This window comes from Dendropsophus ebraccatus, chromosome 9, assembly GCF_027789765.1.
Source record: "Dendropsophus ebraccatus isolate aDenEbr1 chromosome 9, aDenEbr1.pat, whole genome shotgun sequence".
In the NCBI taxonomy this organism is placed as follows: Eukaryota; Metazoa; Chordata; class Amphibia; order Anura; family Hylidae; genus Dendropsophus; species Dendropsophus ebraccatus.
In genome coordinates, this window is record NC_091462.1 from 73921728 (window position 1) to 73942092 (window position 20365).

Consider the following 20365-nt stretch of genomic DNA (forward strand, 5'->3'; position numbering starts at 1 on the left):
TTACTGTGATAGAAAATATCACAGTAATCATAGTAATACAGTGAAAATGAATGTATAAAGTACAAAAAGTGACAAACATACAAAAAAATAAAACACACACTTTTTATTATAGTAATAATTGCAGTTTACTCCAAAATTACCTCTACCCCCCCAGATTACCTGTAACCACTGCACGTTGCCCATAACAACCGCACATTGCCCGTAACCACCGCACGTTGCCCGTAACCACCGCACGTTGCCCGTAACCACGGCAAGTTGCCTGTAACCACCGTACATTGCCCGTAATTACCGCACATTGCCCGTCACCACCCCAAATTGCCAGTGACCCCCTCCAGATTGCCTGTAACCACCCCAAATTACATGTACCCACCCCAGATTACCTATAAGCACTTCAGTTTATCAGTAACAATCCCAGATCGTCTGTAACCCTTCCAGGTTGCACATGACCAGATTACATGTAACCCCCCAGATTGCACGTAACAACCGCACGTTGCCTCTGACCACGCCACGATGCCTCTGACCACCGCACCTTGCCTCTGACCACCGTACGTTGCCTATGACCACCACACGTTGCCTATGACCACCACACAATAGTATATATATAAAAATAGTGGGCACCGCTATAAATAAGGAGTGCAATGCATATAAATAACACATAACTCCCCAAAAAGAAAAAAGCATATGCACAAAGAGGTAGCACATCACAAAAAATACTTTATTATAACATTATAGAAAATATCATGACAAAAAACTATGCAGGAGTAAAGCAATAAGGGAGACAACCCCAAACACTACCCTACATTAAAAACACTTAAAATGTCAACATAAGACCTGCCGGTGTACCAGCCAGATCTATAAAACCACACTGACCCCGGACCATATGAATAATATTGAGGTGTAACAAAGCTGTCCAAGTAGAGTCCCTGTAACAAGTAACATCACATCACACCCACTGTGGCATAGGTATAGGATGTCATCTCTGAGGAAGCCGCTCGGCGGCGGAATGCGTGGGGTGACTCTTGCCTATCTGACCCACTCTTTATATTATAGGACCACATATGGTGATCGCTTTGACTTCTCTGTCCAATACCTATACCACAGTGGGTGTGATGTGATGTTACTTGTTACAGGGACTCTACTTGGACAGCTTTGTTACACCTCAATATTATTCATATGGTCCGGGGTCAGTGTGGTTTTATAGATCTGGCTAGTACACCGGCAGGTCTTATGTTGACATTTTAAGTGTTTTTAATGTAGGGTAGTGTTTGGGGTTGTCTCCCTTATTGCTTTACTCCTGCATAGTTTTTTGTCATGATATTTTCTATAATGTTATAATAAAGTATTTTTTGTGATGTGCTACCTCTTTGTGCATATGCTTTTTTTCTTTTTGGGGAGTTATATGACCACCACACGTCGCCTCTGACCACGCCACGTCGCCTCTGACCACCACACCTTGCCTCTGACCACCGCACGTTGCCTATGACCACCACACGTTGCCTATGACCACCACACAATAGTATATATATAAAAATAGTGGGCACCGCAGGTTGCCTCTGACCACCGCACGTTGCCTCTGACCACCCCAAATTGCCAATGACCCCATCCAGATTGCGGTAACCATGCCAGATTACAGGTACCCACCAGAGATTACCTATAAGCACTTCAGTTTATCCATAACCACCCCACATTGCCCGTAACCACCCCACGTTGCCCGTAACCACCCCAGATTGTCTGTAAGCACTGCAGGTTGCCCGTAAACCACCACACGTTGCCCATAACCACCACACGTTGCCCGTAACCACCCCACGTTGCCTGTAACCACCCCAGGTTGCTGTAACCACAGCAGGTTGCCCGTGACCACCCCATGTTGTCCGTAACCACCCCAGATTACCTGTAACTACTTCAGGTTTCCCATAACCACCCCAGACTGTTCGTAACCACCCCACATTACCTGTAATCTAATTTTTTTTATTTTATTTTAGTAACTGTGCTATTCTATTAACCATTACTAGCTGCGGTTTTGCTCCAGTAAATTGGCGTTCCTTCCCTTCTGAGCCCTGCTGTGTGCCCATACAGTGGTTTATGCCCACATATGAGGTACCGTTTTACTCAGAAGAACCTGCGTTACAGATTTTGGGGTATTTTTTCTCTCCTGTTCCTCGTCAAATTGAAAAATTTTAAACTAAACCAACATATTATTGGAAAAATTCGAGTTTTTCATTTTTACTGGCCAATTTTGAATACTTTCCTCTAATACCTGTGGGATAAAAATGGTCACCACACCCCAAGATGAATTCTTTAAGGGGTGTACTTTTGGGGGGAATCTATTCTGCTGACACTACAGGGGCTCTGCAAACGCACCTGGCGCTCAGAAACTTCTTCAGAAAAATCTGCACTGAAAATGCTAATTGGCGCTCCTTCCCTTCTGAACCCGGCTGTGTGCCCATGCAGTGGTTTATGCCCACATATGGGGTACCGTTCTACTCAGGAGAACCTGCGTTACATATATTGGGGTGACATTTCTCTCCTGTTCCTTGTGAAATTGAGAAATTTCAAACTAAAGGAACATATTATTGGAAAAATTCAAGTTTTTCATTTTTACTGTCTACTTTTGAATACTTTCCTCTAATACCTGTGGGGTCAAAATGCTCACCACACCCCAAAATGAATTCTATGAGGGGTGTACTTTCCAAAATGGAGTGACTTATTGGCAGATTTTACTCTGCGGACACTACAGGGGCACTGCAAACGCACCTGGCGCTCAGAAACTTCTTCAGCAAAATCTGCATTGAAAAAGCTAATTGGCGCTCCTTTCCTTCTGAGCCCTCCTGTGTGCCCATGCAGTGGTTTATGCCCACATATGAGGTACCTTTTCACTCAGGAGAACCTGCGCTACAAATTTTGGGGTACTTTTTTCTCTTGTTCCTCATAAAATTGAGAAATTTCAAACTAAAAGAACATAATATTGGGAAAATTTGAGTTTTTCATTTTTACTGTCTAATTTTGAATACTTTCCTCTAATACCTGTGGGGTCAAAATGGTCACCACACACCAGGATGAATTCTTTTAGGGGTGCACTTTCCAAAATGGGGTGACTTATGGCAAAATTTTACTCTGATGGCACTACAGGGGCACTGCAAACGCACCTGGCGCTCGAAAACTTCTGCAGCAAAATCTGCAGTGAAAAAGTTAATTGGCGCTCCTTCCCTTCTGAGCCCTCCTGTGTTCCCATACAGTGGTTTACGCCCACATATGGGGTACCATTGTACTCAGGAGAACCTGTGTTACAAATTTTGGGGTACTTTTTTCCTCTTGTTCCTCTTGAAATTGAGAAATTTCAAACTAAACGAACATATTATTGGAAGAATTCGAGTTTTTCATTTTTACTGTCTTCTTTTGAATACTTTCCTGTAATACCTGTGGGGTCAAAATGGTCACCAAACACCAAGATGAATTCTTTGAGGGGTGCACTTTCCAAAATGTGGTGACTTATGGGGGTTTTTCTCTCTGCTGACACTACAGGGGCACTGCAAACGCACCTGGTGCTCAGAAACTTCTTCAGCACAATCTGCATTGGAAAAGCTAATTGGCGCTCCCTTCCTTCTGAGCCCGGCTGTGTGCCCATACAGTGGTTTACGCCCACATATGGGGTACCGTTGTACTCAAGAGAACCTGCGTTACAAATTTTGGGGTGCTTTTTCTCTCATGTTCCTTTTGAAAATGAGAAACTTTAATCTAAACGTATATATTATTGGAAAATTTAAATTTTCCATTTTTTTACTGCCTAATTGTGAATACTTTCCTCCAGCCCCTGTTGGGTTAAAATGCTCATTATACCCCTAGATTAATTCTTTAAGGTGTGTAGTTTCCAAAACGGGGTCACTTATGGGGGTTTTCAGGATACCAGACTTCTAAATCCATTTAAAAAAAGAACTGGTCCCTAAAAAAATCAGTTTTGGAAACTTTCACGAAAATGTGATAATTTGCTGATAAATTTCTAAGCCCCATAACACCCTAAAAAAGTAAAATATGTTTGCCAAATTATGCCAGAATAAAGAAGACATATTGGTAATGTGACTTAGTAACTAATTTATGTGCTACGGAGTTCTTTTTTTAGAAGCAGAGAATTTCAAAGTTCATAAAATGCAAATTTTTTAAATTTTTCATGATATTTTGATGTTTTTCACAAAAAACACACAAAGTAGTGACCAAATTTTGCCACTAACATAAAGTGCCATATGTAAAGAAAAAACAATCTCAGAATCGCTAGCATACGTTAAAGCATCACTGAGCTATAAGAGCATAAAGTGAGACAGGTCAGATTTTGAAAAATGAGCCCGGTCATTAAGGCCCAAACTAGCTGCCGCACGATGGGGTTAAGCAACATTACTGTGCTTATTTTAGCATTCAGCAGGGCACAGGGGACAATCGTCAAGAAGATATATTAACTTTACAGTATTTTAGGGGGTCTTGTACTTTTTAGGGGGGTCTGTGTTTAGGTAGAGTAACTGTTCTGGGGTTTTATTTATTGAGGAGAAGTGTGGTCCGTATTGATTTACAGGCCTGTATTTGTTCTGATCTGGGATGTGTATTCGTTTCGTATTCGTATTTATGAGGCCTGGTTTGGTGTCTGTATTTGTTCATCAGTGCATGTCTAACATTACATATGTTTAAGGGGTCTCAGTCTGTGTTTGCTACTATCAATTTTCAATCTACATAATTCTCACATTCCCTATACATATAGCTTGTGCATAGTTTTAACCAAGGAATGGTGAGCTGGCTTTCTACTTTTCTTATGTGGAAGACTGGTAGAAACACAAGGTAGAACATTTATTAAGTCCAGCGTATTTAGCACAGGGCTTAAAAATGTCCCTTCAGTACCAATGGTCACCAAATTTATATAAAGTAGCAGTGCGTGGCAGTGGTGCCATGCAATGCACAATGTTACAGCACCACTGTTTTTCTTGAGTAATAATCTACTACATTATAAACCTTGGGGCACATATCAAATGTTTGCCTTTTCCTTAGTGTAAGCCCTGCTCGACTGAGGGTGGGCAGTGGGGGTACGGCAAGGTGGGGAGGGGGCATGACTCCCTCCTGTGTCTAATTTATCACGGTTTATCATGGCAGAAATCTACACCTGCCTATTAGTAATTCCAGCAGAATAAATGGGGGCAGGGCTTGATTTAAGAACAGTGCTCGTCTTAAAAATATGGAAATAGTTAAAAAATATACTGTGTGCACAGTGTACATGAAAAACAGCCTGTGCTTTTGTAGTCATCTGATCCTTACGCCAGTTATTCACAAGAAAAGACAAGACACAAAAATAGAGTGCACTCCACAAACTAATGCTAAATCACTTGAAAAATAATTTTATTTAAATTGAATATAAAAAAAAAAAAAGGAAAAACACCAAGAGACAATTAAGACACTTAAACTCCCAATAAGGGACCATAAATCCATGGTTAACCCAAAAGAAAAAATAATATTGAGTGTGTAACCTACAGGGGGCTGCATACAAATAATATTTTACCCATGATCCGAGTAATGCTGCGTTTACACAGAACGATTATTGTGCGAATTTGCACGATAACGATCAAATTCTAACGATAATCGTACGTGTAAACGCAGCGAACGATCAAACGAGCGAGAAATCGATTATTTTGATCTTACAACATGTTCTTAAATCGTTGTTCGCAAAAAATTTGCAGATCGTTCCGTGTAAACAGTCGTTCACCGATTTAACCTATGTGCGAGATAGGCTTAAGCGATCGCAAAACAATCGCAAAACGATTTTTCCGTACAATATATCTTTCTGTTTAAACACTGATCGTTATAAAAAAAAATTGTTACTTCGAAATTGTTCATCGTACAATCGGCCAAATTATCTCTCCGTGTAAACCCAGCATAAGAATGACCAATGAACAGCTAAATAGACAATTTTATAATCAGGTATTGGAACACAAAAGAATAATGGTCTAGAATGTTACTTATACCTTGTATAGCGTACATATTGGTAATATTATCCTTGTTGTAATTTTTTTTTTAGTAAGAATGTGGTGTTATATAGATTTGGTCCATAACAGTATAATCCTAAAATGTATGTGATGATATGTGTGACTTGTATTCTGGCATTTGGTAACTATATGACTGTTATACAGAGCAAGACAAGCTGCTGAAAAAAATTCTTCAGTCTATCCTCCCTTGTGTAAACTATACAGGGCCGCCATCAGGAATTCCAGGGCCACATACTGCCAACTTGTCTGGGCCCCCACCTTACCAAAGGCATTATTCCAAAAAAATCTTCAACTCAGGACATACGTTTGGCTATTTAAAGCCCATAATATGTGTTAAATTACGAGTCAGTTAGGCCATGTTTTCAGCCTTAAAAATAACTATTGTTTTATAAAAGAATGGCTGAAAAATGTCATGTTTTTTTTCCCACAAATAAGACTGACACTTCATAATCACAATAATGTTTTGCCTGACTTCTCCTTTAATATATATATAGACAATAGATGCACAAACCCATACTGTACAAATAGGCAGATACACACATGTATGCACACACACTCACACAGATACATATAGATCCAAAATACATGTATACACACAGGTAGGCACATTACAAGATGTACAAATATACCAACATAGAGAAATTACACAGATACAAACACATGCAGATTCCATATATACCTCTACACAGACACATAGCATAGATGCAGACACACACATGCAGATTCTATATATACCTCTACACAGACACATAGCATAGATGCAGACACACACATGCAGATTCTATATATACCTCTACACAGACACATAGCATAGATGCAGACACACACATGCAGATTCCATATATACCTCTACACAGACACATAGCATAGATGCAGACACACACATGCAGATTCTATATATACCTCTACACAGACACATAGCATAGATGCAGACACACACATGCAGATTCTATATATACCTCTACACAGACACATAGCATAGATGCAGACACACACATGCAGATTCTATATATACCTCTACACAGACACATAGCATAGATGCAGACACACACATGCAGATTCTATATATACCTCTACACAGACACATAGCATAGATGCAGACACACACATGCAGATTCCATATATACCTCTACACAGACACATAGCATAGATGCAGACACACACATGCAGATTCCATATATACCTCTACACAGACACATAGCATAGATGCAGACACACACACATGCAGATTCCATATATACCTCTACACAGACACATAGCATAGATGCAGACACACACATGCAGATTCCATATATACCTCTACACAGACAGCCACATGACATAGATGCAGACACACACATGCAGATTCCATATATACCTCTACACAGACACATAGCATAGATGCAGACACACACATGCAGATTCCATATATACCTCTACACAGACAGCCACATGACATAGATGCAGAAACACTTGTGCAGATTACCCAGATACAAACACATGCAGATGACATATATACCTCTACTAGTGCACAGACATGACTAGGGAATTTGCCAAGGCCCCTTCGCCTCACCAGGTCCCCCCACCTTCCCCCCACTGATCCCCTCTCTCCCCAATGACCACAGACACCGTTCTGGAATTAAATGGCCACAGCAGCCGTTTATTACACCAAATATAAAACATCTCAATATAAAACATCTCAATAACCGTAACATATTTATTTTGACGGGGCGGTCCTCGGAGCCCCAAAATTTTCCCTCAGGCGGCTTATCTTGACTTAACCCCAACAGCACGCAGGATTTGCCTCTGGCCGACGGGCCACATAACCCAGAGGCACCAACTAAACACCTGTGTGCGTGTAACTGTACCCTTTTTAATGGTTGCTAACTACAGCCGCCCAACCCAATAATTACATTTCCTGTTCCCGGGAGTCCGGAACCACTCCGAGGTCCCCTCCCACCACGACCAAGTCCACACCAACCCCGAGGACCCCCACCGCCACACAGCTGCCATGACAATTGCCATAACCCTACCAACCACTACTGCTGCCCATCTGAACCCCAGAGACCCAAACAGAGTACCCATGACCAAAGAAAGAAAAGAAAGGGAGGGTGGGTGGGCGATCACTGCCTGCTAAACCACAAATGGGTGACCACCCCCCCTTAAGACTAACATTTATACCCTGGCTCCTAAACTACTCCCCCCACTATCTCCTAACCAATCCCCTCTTCTGTTTACCATTCCACACTCCACTGATCTCCTCCCCCCCCTTGTCCACGAGCTCCCCTCCTGCTCACCCAGAGCCTGTTGCCCTCTATCTGACCTGCTACTGTCCTGTCAATCCCTGTCATGAGGGACTCCCTTTAAGCTGTGCTTTCTTGTCCGTCCCCACTTGACTAGGGAATTTGCCAAGGCCCCTTCGCCTCACCAGGTCCCCCCACCTTCCCCCCACTGATCCCCTCTCTCCCCAATGACCACAGACACCGTTCTGGAATTAAATGGCCACAGCAGCCGTTTATTACACCAAATATAAAACATCTCAATATAAAACATCTCAATAACCGTAACATATTTATTTTGACGGGGCGGTCCTCGGAGCCCCAAAATTTTCCCTCAGGCGGCTTATCTTGACTTAACCCCAACAGCACGCAGGATTTGCCTCTGGCCGACGGGCCACATAACCCAGAGGCACCAACTAAACACCTGTGTGCGTGTAACTGTACCCTTTTTAATGGTTGCTAACTACAGCCGCCCAACCCAATAATTACATTTCCTGTTCCCGGGAGTCCGGAACCACTCCGAGGTCCCCTCCCACCACGACCAAGTCCACACCAACCCCGAGGACCCCCACCGCCACAGACGCCAACTCCTGACCCCTTAGGTGTTGGCGTCCCGCCACACTCGGAGCCCCACATCAATCCCGTCCCGGACACCCAACGACCACATGTCGGTGCCCACGGCATTCAGGTGCACCCCATCTCGCCTCCAGTATGCTCCATCTCCCGCCTCCAAGTCCATATGGCGTATTGCCACCGCGCCATTACGTGCCATAAACCTCCCCATGGCTCTGTTTACCTTAACCCGCGCCTTGTTAAGGCGCGCTACCGAGCGCGCCCCCCACCACACCTTACGCGGCACTATATCCGACCAGATGGTCACAAGCCTCGGGAACTGCGACCACAAACGAAGAAGGTCGAACTTCATGTCAGCCACCAGCTCCCTAATCGGTCGTGCCCCCAAATCATTCCCCCCTACATGAAGTAAAAGCACATCAGGCTCCCTGTCCAACCTCACATAACTTTGGACCTCTGGAAGCACTCTTCTCCACGTCATGCCTCTCTCCCCCAGCCAGCGAACCACCGCCTCCTCGCGTGAGATACCCAATTGTCGACCGTCCGGCCGCACCGCAGCACGTAGCGCTCCCCAGTATACAAAAGAGTGTCCAAGTATCCACACCAAACGCGGCTGGGGACCTGAGGAGGAAACAAAAACAGGTAACCAACAACGGGAACAACACACCCATTAACCAATCCACCCCTACCCCTCCTCACAATCAACCCCTATCTTCTAACTACCTGTTCCCTCCAGCCGCCCCAGGCGGATGTAGGAACGAAAACGTTCGGATTCCCAACGACCAATGTGTCGAACCACCTCCTCACTCAGGCCCCACCGTGCCGCCTCCGTTGCAGCACCAATCCGGAATGAATGACCACCATACTCTCCTGGGCAAAAACCTGCCGCCCCCAGGCATTTCCTGAATACCGCTATGAACTGGAACCGAGACAAAAAGGAACCGTCATCATGCTGAAGCAACGGCCCCCCCCCCCAGTGTCCCTGCCCATACGCCCTCAAACAAGCTACCGGGCACACTCGAGAGCCCGGGACCGCAAACAGCACCACTCTCTTACCCCTACCCCTCTGGTCCGTCTTCGAGCGGCGAATCCTAAACTCCACCCGATCCTCAAAAATCTCCACATCCTCACCCCGTAAACCCCCTGGTACCTTGACAGACGGGCTAACCAACTCCCCCAATCGGAGCGCCCCAAAAAATGCCAAGGAGAAGGCCAACCGAAACAACCTAACTTCACTGGGCGAGCGACACAACAACCCTACCTGCACCCCTAATGCCTCCAACACCCCAAACGACACCGGGCGGCGTTGATCCGCCACCCGGTAACCTCTCCTAAAACCCCTCACCGCCTGCCGCACTAAAAAGGTCTTCGTGACGTCAGGGAGGCCCCTCAACTTACAACCAAACGCCACTCCCGCCAACATCCTGTTCAACCTCGGGACTGACCAGCCCTCCTCCCGGCAGTTACCGATCAATAACAAGAAACCCCATTCCCCTTCTCCCAAACATCCCCAGATATCTTGCCACCGCACCCACTGCGCCCAAGCCGCCTCATAACCTAGCCACGTATTCCGGGTTACCGACTCTCTAATCAGACACTCAGCCGACCGAAGGGCAGCTTCCACAAGTCCTCCGGAAATGGATCCCCCCTCTCGTTCGCGTCCGGAACCAGTGATCGGAAACGCTCCCACTGTGAACGAGAGAGAGAATCAGCAATGGAGTTAGAAACGCCGGGCACATGCACTGCGACCACCCAAGCGTTCAATGACAAACACTGCAATACAAGATGCTGCAGCAACCGTACCACCGGGGGGGATGATGCCGACAACCCGTTAATTGCTGAGACCACACTCATGTTATCACAGTGGAAACGCACTTTCTTATTCCTGAACCTGTTCCCCCAAATGGTAACCGCCACCACTATGGGAAACAGCTCGAGCAACGTAAGGTTCCTTACAAACCCCGCCCTCAGCCACGACTCCGGCCACCCGCCCCTGCACCAACTCCCTTGTAGAAACGCCCCGAAACCCCCAACCCCAGCTGCGTCGGTAAACAACTCCAAATCCGGTGCCTCAACCACCAAGTCCATCATCAGCGACTTCCCGTTATACGACGCCAGGAACGACTCCCACACTACCAAGTCATCCCTCAGCTCTCGCCGCAGCCGCACGAAATGATGGGGGCACGCAATCCCTGCCGTCGCCTGTGCCAGGCGACGACAGAAAACACGCCCCATAGGCATAATCCGACACGCAAAGTTAAGCTTGCCGAGGAGGGATTGCAACTCCTTGAGCGTCACCTTCCGCAACCCCCTCACCCTCCGTACTAGCGCCTTGAGGTCAACCAACTTATCCTCCGGCAAGCTAAACTCCATGCGCTCCGTGTCGATCCGTATGCCCAGAAAGTTCAAAGCCGAGGCCGGCCCTTCTGACTTGTCCACTGCCAGGGGAACCCCAAAATCAGCAAAAACACCCTCCAACGTATGCAACAAAACCGAACACACCCTTGAATTAGCTGGGCCGATGCACAAAAATTCATCCAAGTAGTGGATGACTGAGCGCAAGCCAGCCACATCCCTCACCACCCATTCCAAAAACGTACTGAACGCCTCAAAATAAGCGCAGGACAGCGAGCAGCCCATCGGCAGACAACGGTCAACAAAATATGCCCCCTCCCAAAAACAGCCCAACAGTGGCATGGAATCCGGATGTACCGGAAGAAGCCGGAAAGCTGCTTCAACATCCACTTTTGCCAACAACGCCCCCTTTCCAAACTGCCGAACCCACCTCAATGCCTCATCGAACGAGGTATACACCACAGAGCAAAGCTCTGGATCTATACCGTCATTCACCGAGGAGCCCTTGGGGTATGAGAGATGATGAATCAACCGAAACTTGTTCGGTTCTTTCTTCGGCACCACCCCTAACGGCGAGACCCGCAGATCCACACACGGAGGCTCACTGAACGGACCCGCCATCCGCCCCAGAGTCACTTCCTTATTCAATTTCGCCGACACCACCCCCGGGTGTGCCACCGCCGATTTCAAGTTACGCCTCCCCACCATCTCCCCCCCCCCTAGGAGTCCCACAGACGGAATCTGAAACCCCACCGTAAATCCCTCCTCCAACAACCCCGCCGCAGCACGATCCGGGTATCTACTTAGAAACCCCCGCATTGCCTCCAGACGCACCGGCGTCACCCCCTTTTCCAACTGCGTCCCTTCCCCCCTGCTGTCTGTTCTTCTTAAAACACCGCGTCGCCCCATGGGTACCTCCGCAAAATGAGCACTCGTGCTTGAACTTGCACTTTGCTCCATATTTGCAGTTTCCATCGTTAAAGAGGAAACACAGCCCGCGTTGAGCTGCCGTCGACTGTCCGGGCTGGCTAGAACCTCCGACGGACCCGGGAAAGGACTGGGACCCCCCACCTGTACGCACTGGCGCCGTTACCCGTAACCACAAGCTAATATCTTTATGATCCCAACGAATGCTGGGTCGCAAAGCCTTCCTCTGTCTGAAACCCTCATCATAACGAAGCCAGGCCTGGCCCCCATACACTCTATAGGCCTCGCCTATTGCGTCCAGATAACAAAAAAGGCCGCAGCAATGCTCCGGCGCCTTTTCCCCAATAACACTGGCCAGAATGGAGAACGCCTGCAACCAGTTAGTAAAAGTTCGAGGTATCAACCTATACCTCTTCTTTTCTTCCTTGTCCTTCTTCTCCTCAGAAGGCTTTACCTTATCTAGGTTAAACTTCTCCAACGGCAATAGTGAAAAGATCTCAACATATTCCCCCCGCCATATCTTCTCCCTTACTTCCGGTTTGAGGTGCGCCCCCAACGGCCCCTCAAAGCACACATAAACCTCCCCCCGGGCCGCATCCCCCAATCTCACATACTCTCCCTCCCCATCCACCTCCGCATCCTTACCCTGGATACCGGTCAACCCCCCTCCACCCCCAGAGGCTGGTGCCTCCACAATCGTCCCACCCCCACTAGGCCCTGTCACACAGGCTGCCACCCCTGGAACCCCCCTCCATGCAGGTAATGGCGATCCGCCCCCACCCCCTCCCGCACCAAAAGCAGACAAAAACCCTTGCAGCCCATACAACAAAGTCCCCAAGCCCCCCAGCTGCGCGTTGCCCAGTCCCCCCAACGCTGGCGCTGTCACTACTGCGGGCGCTGCAAACGCTGCACACTCACCCGGCTGTCTGGGACCGGCGGGCCCAACAGCGGCCGCTCCTGGGTCCGGCTGCACCGCTTCCCCTCTCTCCTGGACCTCCGGTCTGTGTTGGCTGGCTTCCGGCGCCCCTCGATGACGTACTTCCGGCGACCTCTGACGGACGACTTCCGGTGGCTGACGCAGGGGCACTTCCGGCTGTGGCTGATGACGACGCCCTTCGTCGTCACTCCTGCGACGCTCCGAACCTGCACGGCTCCGCCCCCTCACCTCCGCCGGTAAGTGGCGCCGATCCTCGGGAGCCTGACCACGGCTGCTGGTGTCCGAACCAGGCGAACCCTGCTCGTTGCTCTCTCTGCGCCGAGGGGCCGCCGACTGCGGCCCCCGCCTCCTTCCCCTGCTGCTTCTCGCCGCAGCGGTCCCACGCCGAGCTGGTGCTCTTCTCCCGGCAGGCCTCGCTCCACCAGCCGCTCCGGACCCCGATCCACCCGCGACGTCATCTGAAGGAGGGGAGAGGACATCTCCCCTCAGCTGCGGGTCCCGCCTGGCAGAGGGATTCCTCCCGGATCCTGCACGCTGGGCGGAAATGGCCCTGCCCGCGGCAGCACCCGGAGGGTCCCTGGAGGGGCTCCCAATTCGGCGCCGGACCCGGGGGGTCATTTCAGGGCTCAGGCGCTCAGGAGGCCGGGTCCTCCTAGTCCGTCTCGGAGGGGAAGAAGCTGGCGGCGCCGCTTCCCCAGACCCCAGCAGACCTCGGAGTTGGGTCTGCAGCCATTCTTGGCCCCGCTCATCGGCCATCCTCCTCAACCTCTCCATCAGTGCTTCAGAAGACATGAGGCAATAGATACAGAACAGCAGACAGGTAATACGATCACTGCCTGCTAAACCACAAATGGGTGACCACCCCCCCTTAAGACTAACATTTATACCCTGGCTCCTAAACTACTCCCCCCACTATCTCCTAACCAATCCCCTCTTCTGTTTACCATTCCACACTCCACTGATCTCCTCCCCCCCCTTGTCCACGAGCTCCCCTCCTGCTCACCCAGAGCCTGTTGCCCTCTATCTGACCTGCTACTGTCCTGTCAATCCCTGTCATGAGGGACTCCCTTTAAGCTGTGCTTTCTTGTCCGTCCCCACTGACACACACACATTCATCCAGAAGCACACACATGCAGATTGCACAGATATATGATCAGAGGCTCACACACACACACACTCTCTTACACACACACACACACACACACACACACTCTCACACACGTAAGGCCCTATTCCACCAACAGATCTGACGACAGATTATCTGCCAAAGATTTGAAGCCAAACCCAGGAACAGACTATAAACAGAGATCAGGTCATAAAGGAAAAACTGGATTTCTCCTCTTTTCAAATCCACTCCTGGGTTTGGCTTCAAATCTTTAGCAGATAATCTGTCGTCAGATCTGTTGGTGGAATAGGGCCCTTACTTTTTATCCTTGAGGCCCCCAGTGAGTGAAGTCTCTACTCCCAGTCCAGCCTACAGCCCCTCCTCTTTTGCACCGACAGCATAGCTGTATACTGGAGGGAACAGACGTCACAGGGGGCCCCTTGCATCTGCGGGAGCTGTCCCCTCTCCCTGCACTGTCTGTATTACCAGACTTTTCACAAAGTGGAGTGTGTGGGAGACCCGGGCCCCATACACCTGTACTGCCAGTAATTCCCTGATGGCGGCCCTGAGTGACACGTTTATAGCTCAGATACGGATATCAGTGACACGTCTATAGCTCAGATACAGATATCAGTGACACGTCTATAGCTCAGATACGGATATCAGTGACACGTCTATAGCTCAGATACGGATATCAGTGACACATCTATAGCTCAGATACGGATATCAGTGACACATCTATAGCTCAGATACAGATATCAGTGACACGTCTATAGCTCAGATACAGATATCAGTGACACGTCTATAGCTCAGATACAGATATCAGTGACACGTCTATAGCTCAGATACGGATATCAATGACACGTCTATAGCTCAGATACAGATATCAGTGACGTCTATAGCTCAGATACAGATATCAGTGACACGTCTATAGTTCAGATACAGATATCAGTGACACGTCTATAGCTCAGATACAGATATCAGTGACACGTCTATAGCTCAGATACGGATATCAGTGACACATCTATAGCTCAGATACAGATATCAGTGACACATCTATAGCTCAGATACGGATATCAGTGACACGTCTATAGCTCAGATACAGATATCAGTGACACGTCTATAGCTCAGATACAGATATCAGTGACACGTCTATAGCTTAGATACAGATATCAGTGACACGTCTATAGCTCAGATACGGATATCAGTGACACGTCTATAGCTCAGATACAGATTTTGAAGATTGCATGGTCAGTTCCAGGACGATTTACAACTTGACATTTTTTCATCCTTGGGATTATATGCAGCCCAGTTTTACTCACGTCCGAGGATTTAGCATGTTTTGAAGAAAAATCTTTTTTCTAGTGCTGGACAATGCTATTTATTGAACTTTTTCTCCACAAGTTTCTGCCATGGTGTTTGCCTTTACCTTCAATATAAATTGGGAATTTAATATGATGTGTATTTTGTACTGCATATATATGCATGTGTGGTATTATTACTATATGGTATATTTTTTGTTTCTTGCCTGCTGTGGGTCCCCATGGTCTCGATTGCTTTATTTATTATGTTTATAGCCCATTGCTTGTCCATATGAGGTTCCAGATGGGATTCTATTATTTATTGGGTGTATTTCACCCGTTGAGTGGCTCATGCACATATTATCTTTGGAGTCCTACTGCTCCAGACAGATATTTATGGGAGTGTCTTAGCACATTTATTTAATTCACGTTTTTTTTTTTTGCCTTTATTGGGCAATCTTATGTTGTGGTTACACGTGTAGGTACATTGGTTATGGTAGGATTATGCTTAAATTTTCACCTGTTTATCATACGTCGTTTAATATGTAAAAATTGAGGGGGTACACATTTCTTTATATTTTCACTTAATAATAATAATATTTTAACAAAAATATTTTTTAATTTTTATATTTTATATTACATTCTTTATTTTCCCTTCCCTTTTTTATATTTTATTATAATAGAAAATAGTACAATATTATAAAATAAAAATATAAAAAATTTTTTTTATTTTTTATTTTTGGTTGAGTTTTTGGTATTACACATTTTACTGTCCACATGATCGGACGTTTACTTGACCATGTGACCTTCTCTTATAATTATGTAATTGGTTATAATCACACTGGATTTAGTTATTAACATGATTTTAATATTTAAATCACTTGTGTTTAAGAGTAACTGCTATATTTATGGATTGGTTTAATTATGTGATATGGTGTGGGTCCTCTTCCAGCGGCGGTGATTTATCACGTGATTGGGCTGGGCAATATGCGTTCCAGCGGCCATGATCCATCACGTGATTGGGCGGGATCTTGTTAGTCAGACATGGTGCGTTCCAGCGGCCATGTTGTCTAATGTTAACATGATCTTGTATGCGCCAGCCAGTAGACATTTTTTCATCACATGACCGCATTGATTTTAATCATGTGATTGATATCATCCGTTGAGCCCTGCTGCAGCGGGACTGCATTGTAATTATGTTTAAGATCATATACGTGTATCTTAATTAGACATGTGTGAACTACGCCTAGGTTTGGATTAAGTTCCATCTAGGCACTATGCACACGGGCTTCTGTGCATGTCACTTGATGATGTGCGTTCCAGCAGCCATGTTCTTGTGAGCACATGATTATTAGCATGGCATTTCCGCTTCCTTTGGCGTGCGCGCGGTCTGACGGCCATCGGGGCTCACAGCAGGTATTCATTAATTTATTTCTACACATGTATAAATATCTGACATAACAGTGTATTCCTATGCTTACTCCTGATGAAGTTATGGGGACATAACGGAACGCGTGGGGTATAAGTGTTTGTATACCAGAATGGACTAATCATACATATTGATTGTTGACTGTTTAATATTTGGGTTAACATATATTGTATTTATCTTTTCATTTCATTATATATATATATATATATATATATATATATATATATATATATATAATTTTTCTTGCTTTATACTATGGCTTAATTTTGAATAACAATATATGGTTTTCCTTGGTTATGTTTTGGTTATTAGTCCTTCCAATATTGTGTGACCTGGTATTACTCTTGTAGCCCAGAATATTGTGAGGGCACATACGGTTTCTGTATGGCGCTTGTATTTTGTTGCCATTCTTTTAATTGGTTTTAACAGTTTTTTTTGTTGTGTGAATTTTGTACAAATAAAGTATTTTTCTATTGTTATTTCTATTTCTGGGTGTGCGACTTTTTATAGCTGTGTCGCTGTTCTCTTCTTTGGTTTATCAATGTTGTTTTTAACCAGCTGTCGGCCCCCCCGATTTTGGTTAAATTACTTATTGAGGCTGTGCCCACCAATACTTTTTCTATATTGAACAGATACAGATATCAGTGACACGTCTATAGCTCAGATACGGATATCAGTGACACACACACACACACACTATACACTCTCACACACACTCTCTCACATACACTCTCTCACACTCTCTCACATACACTCTCTCTCACACACACTCTCTCACATACACTCTCACACACTCACACACTCTCTCACACACTCTTTCACATACACTCTCTCACATACACTCTCTCACATACACTTTCTCACATACACTCTCACACACTCTCTCTCACACACTCTCTCACATACACTCTCTCACATACACTTTCTCACATACACTCTCTCTCACACACACTCACACACTCTCTCTCACACTCTCTCACACACTCTCTCTCACACACTCTCTCACATACACTCTCTCACATACACTCTCTCTCACACACTCTCTCTCACATACACTCTCTCACATACACTCTCTCAAATACACTTTCTCACATACACTCTCTCTCACACACACTCTCACACACACTCTCTCTCACATACACTCTCTCACATACACTCTCTCACATACACTTTCTCACATACACTCTCTCTCACACACACTCTCACACACTCTCTCTCACATACACTCTCTCACATACACTCTCTCTCACATACACTCTCTCACATACACTCTCTCTCACATACACTCTCTCTCACACACACTCTCACACACTCTCTCTCACACACTCTCTCACATACACTCTCTCACATACTCTCTCACATACACTCTCTCTCTCACACACACTCTCTCACATACACTCTCTCACATACACTCTCTCTCACATACACTCTCTCACATACACTCTCTCTCACATACACTCTCTCTCACACACACTCTCACACACTCTCTCTCACACACTCTCTCACATACACTCTCTCACATACACTCTCTCACATACACTCTCTCTCACACACACTCTCTCACATACACACTTACTTTTTATCCTTGAGGCCCCAGGGGGGTCACTAGTGAAGTCTCTGCTCCCAGTCAGTAGCCTACATCCCCTCCTCCTTTGCCCCGACTGCAGAGCTGTATACTAGAGGGAACAGACATCACAGCTGGGAGGGGGTGAAAGGGAGGGAGGGGGAGGCAGGAGAGAGGAGAGGGGGCCCGCTGCATCTTCCTGTCACCAGCTCCGCACGAGCCTGGGAGCTGCTGAGGAGGGGGCCGGTCCATTGTGGAGGGAGGGGGGGATTCTGCAGCCCGGTCCACAGACAGTGCAGGGGGGAGGAGGGCCTAATGATTTTAGTTAAGTAGAAGGGGCCCCTTGCATCTGCGGGAGCTCTCCCCTCTCCCTGCACTGTCTGTATACCAGGCTTCTCACAAAGTGAAGTGTGTGGGAGACCCGGGCCCCCCCATAGGCCGGGCCCCATACACCTGTACTGCCAGTAATGCCCTGATGGCGGCCCTGCAACTATACATATGGTGTCGTTGAAGGGCACACTTTGTGAGAAGCCAAACTATAGCACAGTTAATTTGCTACTGCTGAGCCCACTCTATTGGTACTCACTTAATATAGTTGTCCCTTATATAGTTTTTGCACACAAGGGTAGTGGGCAAATCACAGTGTTCATATCACATTTCGGTATCTCTTGCAAATATCCCTTTGATTTTTCTATTATTTTCTAACAAATTTAAAGCAGGAGTCTGGGTATTTCTAAAATGAGGCAGCTGGCCGGGGGAAATTGATTACAAGTAGTAACTCCCTGCCTGCAGTAAGCGGCGGGACCGGCCTTGGGAGGCAGGGGGCTGGAAGGTATTTTTCCCCAGGTTGTGATGACGTTGTGATGGCCAATAAGTGACTGAAGCGGCGTTCCACCCCATTCACTGACTAGCTTAGCAGCCAATCCATCAGCCACGTTGTGACGTGAGATCCTAGAGCCCAGCAGGGGTCAAGAGGCCGGTCCCCCGCCGCGCTCCGGGATTTAACAGCGGGCATGCAGAGAGGAAAGTTCCTCTAAAAAAATTTCAGTGGTGCTTACACGATGGTTAAAAGTGTGTCAGGAACCTTTTGGAGACTGTAGAAATTGTTGGAAAATGTCTCATTTTTTCATCCTGTTCAACACCAGGATCTTGATGAATCAGTTTTTTATGCAATGCAAGTCTATGGTAGCATGATGCTATAGGGTAAGCATCCTGATTGACATATAAAGTATTCCTGTTGTTTGCTAAGACTAGTGTTTAATCATTTTGAGCCACTTCTGTTATAAAAGGTAAGCTAAGGCTATGTTCGCACAATGTCTTTTTTTTACATTACAGATCAGAAATCATTCAGTGTGTTAAACATGGAATAAAGGTTAATACTAGAGATGAGCGAACGTGCTCGGTACTCGATCGAGTATTAGGGTACTCGATGGTACTCGTTACTCGGACGAGCATCTCGCGATACTCGAGGAAATCTCATCATCCGTTTCCTGTAAGTTTGTGCGCTTTTTCGCAGCCAATAAACATGCAGGAGACTCTTTGGTACATCCTGCGATCACGTGGGACCCATACATGTCGATAGCAGCGATTGGCTGGCCAGATCAGATGACCCTGCCATATAAAACTCGGCGCCTGCAGTGCTCGCTTCAGACGCATGCTGTGAGAGATCAGGGACAGAGCTGCTGCTTCTCAGGGAGAGTGTCAGTGTAGGATTTAGCGTTCCAGTAGGCAGAGTATATACTAGCAATACAAACAAACAGCCCTTTTCAGGGCTTAACAGCTTTTATTAATATTATTACTACAGACTGCTGGCTGGGAGTTGCAGTGCTGCTACCGCGATTTAACCAGCACACTGTGGTGACCGGCTGCTGGCAGAAAGGGGACATTAGGAGTTGCATA

General features: G+C 46.5%; 1 protein-coding gene across 3 annotated transcripts in view; it reads left to right on the forward strand.

Moving 5' to 3' along the window:
- LOC138802191 (hemoglobin subunit alpha-5-like) overlaps positions 1-20365 on the forward strand; it is a 32170-nt gene that overhangs the window by 4674 nt on the left and 7131 nt on the right. Inside the window, exon 1 of one of the 3 annotated variants that reach the window (XM_069985379.1) lies at positions 18853-19044. The exons of 1 other annotated variant lie outside the window; for it this stretch is intronic. The gene's annotated coding sequence lies outside the window, so the exon portion shown is untranslated. Of the gene's footprint in view, positions 1-18852; positions 19045-19238; positions 19670-20365 lie in introns of those variants that run through there. One more of the 3 variants, XM_069985378.1, reaches the window with a different exon arrangement.